Source organism: Citrus sinensis, chromosome 5 (assembly GCF_022201045.2).
Source record: "Citrus sinensis cultivar Valencia sweet orange chromosome 5, DVS_A1.0, whole genome shotgun sequence".
NCBI lineage: Eukaryota > Viridiplantae > Streptophyta > Magnoliopsida > Sapindales > Rutaceae > Citrus > Citrus sinensis.
In genome coordinates this window covers 21,624,496-21,637,967 of record NC_068560.1, presented here as the reverse complement: position 1 = coordinate 21,637,967, position 13,472 = coordinate 21,624,496, and the positions used below count along the sequence as shown (strand labels likewise).

Sequence of the window (13,472 nt, the reverse complement as noted above, 5' to 3'; positions counted from 1 at the left end):
ACATTCGATTTGGTTATTTTGTTGAGACATTGAAAAATGACCCATGAAGTGCATATATACTTTTTAATTTTATTCAACTAAACTCTAATCTAATTTCCTTGGTACTTATGTGAGTGGGCTTTAACCTACTATACCAATTTATTGTATGTGCAGTTTCAAGTGTTGGGTTAAAATTTGTAACTAAAATCAAGAAATTTGAAACAATAATTCTAAGAGCAAAACCAGTTTCATCCTCTCATGAATGCATTATTGATTACTTACATTCCTACTAAATTTATAATTACATGTTTCATTCCAGCAAAAAATTAATAAAAAAAAAAGCTAAAGGCTTTCTGGTTATATAATTTTGTAACCCTTTTCATCACTGCCACTGTCCACCAAATCCGTTATCTTCATCAGTCCGATAAATTGAATCTTCACCATTGGCATCAGCAACATCATATGGATCCTCATCACTGCCTCTCTCCTGAGATTCTATTCTGTCAAAAGCTTGAAAACAATCTTCATCAAATTCAATAACCGAATGAAATTAATTGGCATATTTGGTTTGAAAAAATGTAATGAAATGAAAGGAAAGAAAAAGGGGAAGAGAGAAAGGAATAAGGAAACAAGAGTCAAACTAAAAATAAAATTGAGACTGATTTTCTTATTCTCTCGTTTTCCATTTTCTCTCCTCTTCGCTCCTTTCCATTCCTCTCTTATCCCATTTCTTCCAAACAAAAATACATTAATGAGATAACAATTACTGAAATGCAGCTCATTATTAATTCACTTTATAGCATGAGTGACAATGACATGTGCTTAACGGCTTAGGGTGCGTTTGGGATTGAGGTGCTGTAGTTTTTAAGCTACAACTGCTGTGAAAAAAAAAACTATAATTATGAAACAAAAGTTAATAATATATAGTAAATATAAATTTTAAATAATAATTTTGATAAAATTATTAAAGATATAATAGATTTTGTATTATATAAGTGAAAAATCATATCAATATAGCTTAAAAGCTACAGCAGTTAGTGTTTACCAAACACTTTAGTGCTGTAGCTTTTAAGCTACAGCTGCCCAACCTCAATCCCAAACGCACCCTTAATGCCATGCGTTCACTTCTTGATGGACTTTTGGCCAATCTTTCTATATGGTTAATGAATTGATAAGGTAAACTAAAATGAAAAATTAAGGGTATGATAATAATATTGTTGTTAATAGGATAAGTGATAGTAATTGACACAAATAAAATGAAAAATCAAGGTCATGACAACTCATATAATAGATAACCTCTCTTGCCATTATTGATCCAATAAGTTTACATATTTTCTCAGCTTAACTTAATTATTTAAATGACATTATTACCTTTAGCATCTCACCTATAATTGAATGATGTTATGTTAATCTTTTACAAGTTATGACATTGATAACAAAAAAACAAAATGATTATTTCTTAAGTCCTATTTGGGATTGAGGTTGGGTAACATTATCTGTTATAATTAAAAGTTACATTAATATGATTTTTCTCCTATTTGATGAAAAATTCATTATATCCTACTAATTTTGTCAAAATTATTATTTGAAATTTGTATTTACTGCATACTATTAATTTTTTTTTTTCATAGTTACAACTTTTTTTACAGTAGTTATAGGTTAAAAAATACAACACCTCAATTCCAAATAAAATCTTAATTGGGATCATGAAAATATTTCACCCTCATAACAAACAACATTTTTTATTTTTGTATTTTTCTATTGCATTGGCCGTATCTTAGGCCGTTTAATCTAACAATTTGATTAAGAAACAATATCTACACCAACAAATCTTGCATTTTCTCTTCCCAATAACCCCAAATAATCTCTAGTTAAAACAAAAAACAATGTCATGTTCAGATTGAAGCATTCGTTTCAGTAGATGTAAAATGACCTTTCACTTGTTTGTCTAATGAAGCAACCATTAATAAATGTCAAAATGTATTCATAGATTATAGTTCCCATCTGCTTTTGGATTTTAATTTGGTACGGCTTGGCGTGGTAGCGACAGCAGGTATGGATTTTAATTTTTTCATAGCAGTTACAGGTTAAAAGATATAGTACCTTAATTCCAAACAAAATCTTAATTGGGATCATGAAAATATTTCAACCTCATTAATTTGTATTTCTCTAGTGCATTGGCAGTATCTTTGGCTGTTTAAGCTAACAATTTGATCAAACAATATATATACCAACAAATCTTACATTTTCTCTTCCCAATAACCCCAAATAGTCTCTAGCTAAAACAAAAACAATGTCATGTTCATATTGAAGCATTAGTTTCAGTAGATGTAAAATGACCCTCCACCTGTTTGGCTAACGAAACTATCATTAATAAATGTCAAAATGTATTCATAGGTTATAGTTCCCATCTGCTTTTGGATTTTAATTTGGTACGAATTGGCGTGGTAGTGACGACAGGTAGGGATTTTAATTTTTTATAGCAGCTACAAGTTAAAAGATACAGCACATTAATTATAAACAAAATCTTAATTGGGATTGTTTTCAATTGATTTTGGGGTAGGAAATGCCAAACCAATCTAGAACAATAAATTTATATTTTTAGGGAGATGGGGTACCTCACTAGTTTATTGTGTGCGGTGCGGTGTATCTGAAATTCGTGGGAGGTGAGAAGGGGAGAGAGAGTGGTAACAATGGTGGAAGGTCAGAAACAAGAGAGGTGTCCTTCAAAATGAGCTTCACGCCTGCAAAACAGTGAAATGGAGGTTAGAGGTAAAGCCGGGGTACCCCAGCGTTCACACTCCGACGCTCAAGTTAGCAAACTCAAGCTTTTATGGCAAAGAGAGCTAGCTAGCCCTCTGTAAATTAGGGTTTAAGGTTGAAGAAAACCTCTTTTTTGGAGTGTGAGTGTTTTTAGGTCAATCAGAGCCTGGTCGAGAATGAAACCTAGGCGCCTTTATATATGGAGTACCTCAGCTGCCACGTGGCGTATCCTTTTTGGCTAACGTCCTTTTACCTCTTTATAATTTTTGGGCCGTTATCTGCATGTTCGCGGCGTATCTCATCTTTTGGAAACGTGGCGCGCGCTGGAGAGTGGTCCAGGGTACTTCTGCAGTAGCTGTCGGGTAGGCGGCTGGGGACCACGGTCCTTGGGACAGTGTCCTTCACTTTTGGCAGAGGTAGCAGGCGGCTGTCCCTCCTTTTTGCACGTCGTTTGTTATTCCTAATTCTGACAAAATCGAATAATATCTTTTAGGAGGCGGAGACGTTTCTCATGGTAGATATTTCGGAGAATTCTCTTGCATCCGCTTTGCCGGGTACCTCAAGTTACGTGGGGTACCCCCTATTACGCGGGGTACCCCTATTTGTATGGGGTACCTCTATTTGTGTGGGATACCCCTAATTGTGCGGGGTACCTCTATTTACAAGGGGTTCCTCAAGTCATGCCGAGCACCTCGGATTGTGCAGGGTACCCTCCGATTGTGCTGAAATCATTCCATTGGTTGACACGTGGCGCTCTATTGCCTTTCCTATTTTTCCCTCAAACAGCATCCCCCTAGTTTCTTTTTGGCGAGAAGTATTGGAGGCAAAAGAAACTCATTGTATGAGTGACACGTGGCGACGCGGCTGGACCGGAGGGTACCTTGCTTAGCTTCTTCCCTTGACTAAACTTTGTGTACTTCGAACTAAAAATCTTCTCTTTGTCTTTTCCTTTTCCCGCTTTTTTTTTTTTTACGATGAGAACGAACAATTGTCTTCATATGTCTCTCTCCTTTTTCTTGGGAAGTGGCAGCCGTCTGACACGCAGTTTAAATTTTGAAAATACAAATCTCACTCAAACATCCACGAACTCCTTTCTTGAGCAACGTGTTCTGTCAGGTTGAATTTAAAACTCCTGACGTGTGTCAAAATTTTGAAAATCCCCAAACAAACTCCCAAAAATTGATTATTTCCAGTAGCCCTTTTCTTCTATAATTTCGTCTCTTCTTCTAAATGCATCAACATTATCACAGGTAAAAATAAAAAACTTTTTTTTTTTTTAGCTTCGTTCATCTTCCCTAAGTTTTATTTTCCCTTTACTCTTTTTCTTTTATTTCCTTCCTCTTCCGTTTTCTTTCTTTCCCGTTTTCTTTCTCCATTTTCTTCTTTCCTTTCTTTCTTTATTCTTTCTTCTTTCCCTCTTTTCTTTCTTCCTTTTCTTTCTATCTTTTTCTCTCTCGATCGGCAAAGATCTGGTGCGTTTTCCGGCGTGGATCTCGGTTGCTGCAGTGGCGGTTTTGGGCTCCAGATCTGGTCGGTTCAAGGCGATTTTCCGGTGGCTCACGGCAAGATCTCGGTCCGGTGATACACACGATAAGCCTCCCTCCTTGAGTCTTCATTTTATCTCGCTTTCTCTCTCTTCTTCTCTCATTTTCTTCTCTCTTTTTCTTCTTTCTTTCTCGTTTTGGCCAGCGTTTTTCTTGGAGATTTCCGGCGTCGGTTTGGTGTGGTTGCAGCCATGGCAGCCGGCTCTCCTTGGTGGCTGCAGCTTCTCTGTTTCTAGCTCTTTTTTTTTTGGCCGGCATTCTTCTCGGAGTTTTCCGGCGTTTTGGTGGCTGCAACTACAACGGTCGGCGTCGGTTTGGTGGTTGTAGCTCCCCCCCACGTCGGTTTGCTGCAGCTTCTCCATTTTTTTTATTTGCTTCTCTCTTCTTTTCTTTTTTTTTTGTTCTCGGCAGCGCCTCCCTTGGTGGTTTCCGGCATCCTTCTCGTGATCTCCGGCGTCGGTTCTCGGTGGTTGTAACCATGACAGTCGACGCCGATTGTTGCAGCTTCTTCGTTCTCCATTTTATTTATTCATTTATTTATAAATAACTATATATATATATATTTAAGTTTATTTTTATTTTATACTTGCATATTTTTACCCACTGTTTTTTGTTGCCTGCAGCTTCGTCTCCCTGCGATTATCAATCCCGATCTGTCGAATTAGTGAATCACAGGTATCCCTCCTCGTTTCTCCTCCTTTGGCGCATTTACGGTGGCACTAATTTGCATACCCTGAAAAAAAAAATTTTGTTTTTTTTTGTTTTTGTTGGTTGGTGTTTGCATTTGGTGGTTGATGTGTGGTGGATGGTGCTTGGTATGGACATGTTGCTGTTTGGGAAACGTGTGGCTTGCTGGATGTGTTGTTGGGGGCTTGTGGATGTGTTGTTGGGAAAAAGTTGATGGGTAAGAAACACACGGGACCCGTGAGGAAGCGACGTAAAGTTGGGGCTAGTAGAGTTGACAGCCTTTCTGCGGGTTCCCCTTCCCACATCTCTATTAGCGAGGGGGATCGGTCCCTTCTTAGTTCCTCCAAGAGTTGTAATTCTCGTTCTGAGCCCCCTCCCCCTAGGAGTACCCCTCGTGTCAGCCCACGCTTTCCTAGTAAACGGCCTACCCCCCATCCTCGAAAGAAGGGTAAGTCAACCAAGCCTAAGGTTCCAGCTCGTTCCTTGGACCAGCCGCCTAAGTCTCCCCCTGCCACACCTTCAAAATCTAGCAACCCTTTTTCCTTAGGCATTAGGAGGGCTATTTTGGGGGACTTAGAACAAATTAGAGCCAAATACAATATTCCTCCGTCTGTCCAGCTTAGGATACCCCATATAGATGAGCGACCCGAGTGTCCAAAGTCTGATGGGATTGCTCTCCATATCGACCTCTTCAATCTAGGACTCTGCCTGCCCCTCCAACCATTCTTTATGAAAATGTTTAGTTATTTGGGGGTAGCTCCTGGGCAACTGTCCCTTCCAGGGTGGAGGACACTGACGGGCTTACATGTGTTATGGTTGGAGGTCGTGAAGCGCGACATTTCTGTTCGGGATTCGAGGGGCCTTTACCAATTCAAGAAGCCTAAGGGTCCCAGCATTGCTTACTTCTCCCCCTGGGGTGATCATGGCCACATCGTTGAGGGGAACCCCGCCTTGAAGAAGGGTTACCGAAAGGGATAGTTTGTCGCTGAGAGTAGGTGGGGGACAGAGACTCTAGGTGAGAAGGGCGACCCCGTGGAGGTTCCCTATTCCTTCAATGTAGATTGTAAGTATCTCCCTTACTTATGGTTCTTTATCAGAATCTTTCGCCTGAATGTCTCGCTAACCTTGAGTTCTTTATGCTTTCGTAGGTGTGACATGGGCTAAAGAATCATGCCCAGTTCATGAGGTGGGGAGAGAGGTGAAGAAGTTTGTGGACAGGCTTCGAGGTGCACAAAGGGGTAGTGATGTGCTAGATGAGAGCCGATTATGGAGAGCGGGGCTGATTGACCGAAGTCCTCCGCCTGCTCCTGGGGATGACTCATGTATGATTTGGGTGTCGGGGGGTATCCTACTGTTACTTATGGGACTGGAGTACCCCATTATCATTGCATTCTTCGTTTCGCTTCCCCGCTTTCCATTTCCTATTTTTTACTTTTACAGTACTTAGTACTTGTCCAACTAACATAACTTTTGTGCATTGGGTGCAATCATGGAATCGACGGGTGACGCTTTTGACGCCTTCTTCCAAGCGGTAGTGGGGTGCTTCCGGATCTCAGGATTCGACGGTACCCCCGAGAGGCTCCCGACCTCCTCGAGCTCCCGGTCCAAAGGGAAAATCTCAGGGTACCTCTCACAGCGGGTGGAAGGGTACCCCTCGCTCGAAGAAGAGAAAATTCGGGCTGGTTTCTACTTTCTCCGATGAGTTACGTGAGGGTGACTTAGACCTGGCTTCTAACAAGGAGGTTTCGCACTTGGCTCGCCACTTTTACTACTCTGCTGAAAATGTTACATCCGAGGTTGTTGAAGAGGTTGACAAGATGAGCTTGAGCCAGCGTTACGGTCAAGCACTTAGGGCTACCCAAGAGGTAGGTTTTCCCGGGGTACCCCGGGTGTACTCTTCATCATTTTCTTTTCACTTATTTAATCTTTTTGTCATACACATATATTTAACATGTCTTTCATGACCCGCAGGCATCCTTTCTCCTAAGCCACTGCCTTCCAGATCTCGACTCCCTTGTTGCCGCACAATCAGAGGTCGACAAGTTAAGGAGTAAGCTTCAAAGCCGTCAATCTCGTGAGGATTAGCTCGCTCGGGAAGTTAAAACTATGCAAGAACGCATTACTGGCCTGTCGGGAGAGAAAGCTAGGGTGGAGAAGGATTGTGAGGAGTTGAGGGCCACCAACGGGGATCTACTATCTCGGCAAAAGACGATGGCGGAAGATGCATTCTCACTCATCATAACGGAGGTGTGGAGTGTGGATCCGGAGTTGGAGGTACCCCAGGTGCAGAAATTTGTCAACAAGGCTACGATTCTGAAGACAATTGCAGAGAGGAAGAAGCCTTCCCAGGCACGGTCGGGTACCCCTTCCGGGTCGCCTAGGGTACCCCATCAGCTTCAGCTGTTGCCTGCTTCAGATGCCCCTACTTCGGCTGCTCATATTTTGGGTACCTTGGAGTCCTCTGCTGATCGCCCTCTGGAGACGGATGTTGGGGATGGCGTTCCCCCCTCGGTGTAGCCTTCTCACTGTGCTCTTGTTTTTTCGGACCTATCCACATTTTGCTATTTGGACCTTGTTTCTTTCTTTTTGGTTTCTCGGGATATTTTATATTATTGGGACTTCTCTTTTGTTATGATACCATGCCATCGAGTTCTCTTGTACTTTGCATGCTTGTTATTCTGCATATGAATGCTTGACTAAATCGTTACCTTGTAAATGTCTAGGGTACCTCTCATTTTTTTTTTTGAAATGGGGTACCCCTGGTACCTTAACAAATATCCAACATCAGGTGGATTCTCTACAAATGTGGTGCATGTCCTTCTCGGAAACTATGGCGGATTCCCCACAAATAGGTAATCAAAATATCATCGCGACATCTCGATCAAACGTTGAAAGCGCAATTGGTCCAACCAATCACTTTCTTATTCTTTCGAAGTTTTCTTCGAATTTTTTGAATAGCTTACCCCATACTTTGCAAAAGTACGAGGACGGAGGTGTGGGTGTTCTTATACCTAAGCCGAACTTCGTGCCGCTAGGGTATGCCGGTTTTTCTTCACCCTCGGGTCCTCTTTGACCCTCTCTCTCTTTGTCTAGGTAGCTTTATCATGCTTTCGCAGAAAGGCTACCCCCGGGCTGTTCCCTCCGTTACCCATCTTGGGTTTACATAGATCGTCACGATCTAGGCATATCAGGTACCCTGGCTGGTCCTGTGATAGGTTAGTCATAATTGACAAACGTATGGCGAGAATTGCATATTACCAGATGCGATAGTATATTAATGGCGATAAATGAATATAATCCGCACTCTAAGATCGAAGTGGAGAAAAATAAATAAAGAACTCACATCATATTTGTTGAGAAAGAACATGCATTTATAGATAACGAAAGCGTTGATCAATACATGACTTAGCTTTGTTACCCTGAGGAGAATGGGAGACCGCAAGACCTCCTATCCCTTTCATTTGACAATTAAAGAAACTCTAAAGTTGCAACTGACCAACATAGGGCATGGGGGTACCTCATTTGGCCTACCACACAAAAACATTAAAGAAAGCAAATAACAGCAAAAGACTAAAGGTTGAGACACTCTCCTTTAGTAATATTTCCGTAGCATTGCAGCGTTCCAGGGGTGCCTCACAATTGTGCCATCCATGTGGAGTAGCCTGTATGCACCTGTCTCAACGGGTTTGTCGATGCGGTAAGGTCCTTCCCAATTTGCCCCAAAAGCACCTTCGCAGGGTACCTTAGTGTTCTGAGTTACCCTTCTCAAGACCAAGTCTCCTTTCTTGAAGGATCGAGGGCATACCCTTTTTTCATATAGACCTGAAATGCGATGCTGATATATGGTTGTCTTCAGTTCCGCTCTATCCTTTTTTTCAGCCACCAAATCAAGGTTTGAAGCAACCAAGGAGATGTTCTCGGTCTCGTCAAAGTATTCAACCCTGTGAGAGGGTACCCCGATTTCCGCTGGAATCACTGCATCAACACCGAATGCGAGGGAAAACGGGGTCTCCCTGGTGGATGTGTTTTGAGTAGTCTGGTACGCCCACAGTACCCTAGGTAGCTCGTCTACCCATACTCCATTTCTTTCTTCTAGCTTCTTCTTAAGGATACCTTTGATAATCTTGTTAACGGTTTCGACTTGCCCATTGGATTGGGGATGGGCAGGTGTAGCAAATATGTTGGCTATCCCCAACTCCGAACAAAAGCTTCGAAATCTTTCATTATCGAATTGCTTGCCGTTATCACTGACAATTGCATATGGGATCCCAAATCTGCAAATGAGGTTCTTCCAAATGAATTCCGTGGTTTTCCTTTCTGTGACGCTTGTTAATGGCTCCGCTTCCGCCCATTTTGTAAAATAATCTACCGCCACAATTGCATATTTCGCTTGCCCCTTCCCGGTAGGTAACGGGCCAATGAGGTCCACTCCCCACATAGCGAAGGGCCAAGGGGAAGATATAACTGTTAGCTTCTCTGGGGGTAAGTAGGGTACCCTAGCGAACCTCTGGCATTTGTCACAGCTTCGTACCATATTCTTGGCATCCTCCCGTATGGTTGGCCAGTAGTACTCCTGACGGAGAGCTTTTTGCGCCAGTGATTGTGCTCCATAGTGATTGCCACAAATCCCCTTATGTATCTCCCTTATGACATACTTGGCCTCGTCACTTCCCAAGCATCTAAGGTAAGGAAGAGTGAACCCTCTTCTGTATAGGGTACCTTGGATCAGGCAATACCGTGCGGCTTTGTACTTTAGTCTTCTCGCTTCACTTTTATCTGAGGGGAGGTCTCCGTCCTTGAGGTGCCTTATGATAGGCTCCATCCAAAGTACCTCGTTGGATAGTGATCCTACTTCCAACGGCTCTAGGAGATCAATGCTGGGGGCGGGTATGTGTTCTGTTGTGATGGGGTCAGCTGACTGAGCTACACCAAGGGACGCCATTTTTGCTAGGGTGTCGGCTTTGCTGTTCTCCAGTCGGGGTACCCTTTCCACTTTAACCTCGTAAAATTGGGACATCAACTCTCTGGTTTTTCCGAGGTACCCCTTCATGTTTTCCTCTTTCGCTTGATATTGTGCGGTAATCTGGCTTACCACCAACTGGGAGTCGTTCTTGACGTGTACCCTTTTCGCTCCCAAAGCCTTCGACATCCTCAACCCCGCTATGATGGCCTCGTACTCGGCTTCGTTGTTTGAAGCCTTGAATCCAAATTGCAGGGCGTAGCATATTTTCACCTTGGTCGGGTCGATTATAATAACTCCTGCACCACTTCCGTGTGAGTTAGAGGAACCATCCACATATATTTCCCAGACCTGCTCCTCTTCATCGGCGGGTGAGGTATTTGACAGGTATCTCAGATCACCTTCACCACTTGAGTCATTGGCGAATTCCGCAATGAAATCAGCGATGGCCTGGGCTTTAATCGCCGAACGAGGCTTGAAGATGATGTCGAACTTGCTTAATTCGAGGGACCATCGGAGAAGCCTTCCGGACATGTCTAACTTCTGAAGGATTTGCCGGAGGGGAAGGTTGGTGACGACCGCAATGATGTGAGCCTGAAAATATGGTCTGAGCTTCCGTGCGGAGACAACCAATGCCAAAATGATTTTCTCAGAGGTAGGGTACCTCTTTTCGGGATCAACCATAGCCTTACCAGTGTAGAAAATAGGTCGTTGTACCCCATTATCATCCTTTCGGAGTAACACAGAGCTGGTGGCATGCTCAGATACGGCGAGATACAACAAAAGCACCTCTCCCGGCTTAGGTTTGGCAAGTAGTGGAGCATTCACGAGGTACCCCTTCAGTTCTTGAAAAGCCTCTTCGCAATCGGGTGTCCATTGGAGCTTCTTGCCAGTCTTCAAAGCTCTGAAAAAATGCTTACACCGGTCAGTAGCCTTGAAGATGAAGTGGCTCAGAGCAGCTACCCGGCCCGCCAAGCTTTGAACCTCCTTAATGGTGCTTGGCGATTTCATGTCAAGAACCGCGCGAATTTTATCGGGGTTGGCTTCAATCCCCCGCTGTTGTACCATGAACCCAAGAAATTTTCCCGAGGTGACCCCGAACGCACATTTTTCAGGGTTAAGCAGCATATGGTGTTTTCTCAAAACGGTAAAGGTATCTCTGAGGTGCCCCAAGTGTTCCCCCGCATGCACCGATTTGGTGATCATATCGTCTATGTACACCTCCATGGTGCGTCCGATTTGTTCCTTGAAAATTTTGTTCACCAGCCGCTGATAGGTAGCCCCGGCATTCTTCAAACCGAATGGCATAACCTTATAACAGTATAATCCACGGTTGGTGATGAAAGCCGTTTTCTCTTGATCGAGTTTATACATCGGAATTTGGTTGTACCCGGAGAAGGCGTCCATAAAACTAAGTATCTCATGCCCCGCTGTTGCATCAACCAGCTGGTCCACCCGGGGAAGCGGGAAGCTATCCTTGGGGCAGGACTTGTTCAAATCAGTGAAGTCCACACACATGCGCCATTTTCCATTTGATTTCTTGACTAGAACAACGTTGGATACCCAATCAGGGTACACTGCTTCCCGGATAAACCTTGCTGCTAATAGGCTGTCTACCTCTTGTTCAATTGCATCGTACCTCTCTTGGTTGAAGGCGCGACGCTTCTGTTTGACCGGTTTATTATGCGGGCTGACATTGAGTTTGTGACAAGAGAGAGAATGTGGGATACCCGGCATATCCGAGTGGGACCAAGCGAATACATCGTGGTGCTCACGTAGGAAGGTGATGAGTTTCTCTCTTTGTTCCTCCGAGAGGTTGGAGCCTACTTTCACTATCTTTGTTGGGTCGGTGGCACAAATCGAGACTGAAATAAGGTTTTCAACTGGGGTACCCCTTTTTTCATCTTTCAATATTCGGGGATCCAAAGGTGCCTCAACTTCACATCTGGGCTCCTCCTGGTCCCCGTGGGGTACCCTCGAGCTATCTCCCGTAGCTGCTTCTACCCCCATTGGTGAAGACTCCAACTGTTTTCGCGGGTGGGCTACCTGAGCAGATTTTTTTAGTACTGCTCTCCGCTGTCTAGCAAGTGCTCGCTTTGAGGGGGAAGGTGTGGGCTGGCTGCTACTGGGGTATCCCTTCATTGGCGAATCAGAAGCTATTTGGTTAGTGACTTTGGAGGCCACAGAATAACATCCACGAGCCGATTGCTGGTCCCCTTTAATGGTGATAACTTCTTGGGCGGCCGGGACTTTCATGGCGAGATAATGCATGGATACCACCGCTTTAGTTGCTACTAAGAACGGTCTACCCAATATAATATTGTAGGCACCCGGGTGATCTATGTTGAGTGTTAGAAAATGCATATTTATAAAGGAGAAAACCGTCATTTTATATTTCAAGTCTTACTAACAACCCTTACTTTTATGTATTTAGCCTTCTTGTGATTTAATTACATGTGTTTTATTTTAATTAAGTATTTTATGTATTTTAGGGGCATTATAGTCATTTCACAATAAAGGAGAGATCAGACGGCAAAACGGACATCACTTTTGAACTCAGGACAGTCGAAAACCTTAGGAGGAGCATAAAAGGAAAAATGACACTATTCATATGTACGGTACTATTCACGTATACGGTACTAACTACGTAACTGTTCACAACACTGTTCACATAGACGGATCGATGACGTGGCATTGACCGATGATGTGGCATTGACTGATGAGGTGTCACGATCCTGTTGGGCTAAAATTCTTATGTACTGTTGATGGTGACGTGGCAGCATATCAGTGGATGAAAAATCTCGCGTACGGTACATGCATCACACAGGATTATTTTCAACCAAACCGCGTTACTGTTCATCCGAGTCAAACCGCGTTACTGTTCATCCGCGTGGTCAAACCGTGGACTGTTGACTGATGATGTGGCGCAATCCTGAGCGTCCAAACTGTTTTTAATCTGATGGCCATGATTTACTCCATGTATCTATAAAAAGGGGGCCTCCCCACCCTAATTTGATATCTCTGAATCCATTTTTGGGATCCATTTTCTGTAATTCTCTCTCCATCTTGTATTTTCTTCGTATTTTAATAAATTCCCATTTTGCCCCTAGTTCAATTATGAGTAGCTAATTTTCTTTCAAGCTTGGGTTGAAGGTGAAGTCTCAACATGTGTCATGGGCTTAATTTGGTAAATTTATTTTCTCTTCCCCTCTAGTTTTTGTGGATGTTTTGACTTCTCGTCGACAAATAATAATATTCTTGTCTAGTACCGCCTTGGTTTCACCGGCCCTCTAGTACAAGGTTATTATTATTTGGCACGATAAGCCCTTAACACCATATTGATTAGAGCGTGGTTCATGAGGTGTGGATTCCCCCCTCATGATTTAATTGGCATTAATATGGATGATTTAGCCCATGATGCATGTTGATACAGATCCAGATACCCAAGTATGTCAATTTAATAGATTTTCTCTACAATTTATTCTCTCCATTGCAATTTCAATTTTAGAATTTATTCTCGCCATTTTAATTTAAGTTTT

At 43.0% G+C, this 13,472-nt stretch overlaps 1 long non-coding RNA gene across 4 annotated transcripts; it reads left to right on the top strand.

Moving 5' to 3' along the window:
- The first annotated feature begins 3,996 nt into the window (after window positions 1-3,996).
- On the top strand, window positions 3,997-7,701 carry LOC127902114 (uncharacterized). Of its 4 annotated transcripts, none has more exons than XR_008054630.1 (5): window positions 3,997-4,315; window positions 4,432-4,961; window positions 5,184-6,036; window positions 6,122-6,838; window positions 6,945-7,701. It is a non-coding gene; the product is annotated as an uncharacterized LOC127902114 (long non-coding RNA). The 4 variants fall into 4 exon arrangements; XR_008054628.1 differs by having other exon boundaries at window positions 3,998-4,320; XR_008054629.1 differs by having other exon boundaries at window positions 4,006-4,624; window positions 4,910-4,961; window positions 6,945-7,699.
- The last annotated feature ends 5,771 nt before the right edge of the window (window positions 7,702-13,472 follow it).